Source organism: Marmota flaviventris, chromosome 2 (assembly GCF_047511675.1).
Source record: "Marmota flaviventris isolate mMarFla1 chromosome 2, mMarFla1.hap1, whole genome shotgun sequence".
Classification (NCBI taxonomy): Eukaryota; Metazoa; Chordata; class Mammalia; order Rodentia; family Sciuridae; genus Marmota; species Marmota flaviventris.
The window spans coordinates 50,621,831-50,623,029 of record NC_092499.1 but is presented as its reverse complement, the minus strand read 5'-3'; the positions used below and the strand labels follow the sequence as shown (position 1 = coordinate 50,623,029).

The following is a 1,199-nucleotide window of genomic DNA, read 5'->3' as shown; positions in this document are numbered from 1 at the left end:
TCATTATCCTTGTGGTTCTACCAGCATGCTGGAAAGGAAGAGGAGAGGATGCTGGGGTAGGCAATTTTAACGGCAAACTGCATGGGGTTAGGCCATGTGTGCTGACTGCTGATTGCTAGGATAGCTGTGTGATAAATTTGAGTCACCATTCCCCTCAATTAACTTTGGTGAGATCTTTGACAGAGAATATGAAGAACTGACAGCCCATCAGACCAAGAGCAGTCCCCAAGTGACTGGATGGGCCTGTGGATGTGTTCAGAGCACTCTTTCTAAAGACACACAGGGGTATCAAGGCTTGTGGTGTTACCCACAGCTTTTCCTCACTTCTTAAACACAATTTGAATTATTCTCATGAGATGTTTAAAAGGAAAGTTGGAATCATAGTGAAAGGAAACCCTCAAGGTTCTACTTTTTCTTTGATACTTTCTGAACCCTTCTGCTTGAAGGCTTTGGGGTTCAAGTGACCATCTTTATCACTAGTAATATTTATTTTAACCTTAGTGCTTTCTGATATTAATATGACTTGTTTTTATAGCATATTTTGTTTTTCTATGCTGTGACTTTTGACCTTTCTGTGTATGTTTTAAATAATTATTTTCTACATATTTTATGTATGTATCTCTGGTATAGTACTTTTAACCTTTTAGTTGAAGCATTAATCCATTTGTACTAATTATAATTACTGATATATTGCTTTTTTTATTGGTTGTTCAAAACATTACAAGGCTCATGACATATCATCTTTCATACATTTGATTCAAGTGAGTTATGAACTGCCATTTTTGCCCCAAATACAAATTGCAGAATCACATCAGTTACACATTCACAATTTTTACATAATGCCATATTAGTGACTGTTGTATTCTGCTGCCTTTCCTATCCTCTACTATCCCCCCTCCCCTCCCCTCTCATCTTCCCTCTCTACCTCATCTGCTGTTGTTTAATTCTCATTGATTTTAAATCTAGGCTCACGTGTGCTTTTTACTTGTTCTACTTGTTATATATTACTTCATTTCCCTGTTTTGATTTTTATTTTAAATGCCAATTATTTTATTATAAAATTTTATGTAAAATAAAAAATGCATAGTACATAAATTAAAATGTTTAAATAATGTCAAAAACATATTAGTTTTTTCAATTAGCAATAATCGCGCCTCGGATAAACCTCATTGGCTACGATACTGCCACTGCGCAAAGCT

The 1,199-nt window shown here is 35.2% G+C and overlaps 1 non-coding gene across 1 annotated transcript; it reads right to left on the bottom strand.

The window, feature by feature from the left end:
* Positions 1 to 1,061: 1,061 nt before the first annotated feature.
* Positions 1,062 to 1,199, bottom strand: LOC114088288 (U4 spliceosomal RNA). The gene has a single exon (XR_003581953.1). It is a non-coding gene; the product is annotated as a U4 spliceosomal RNA (small nuclear RNA).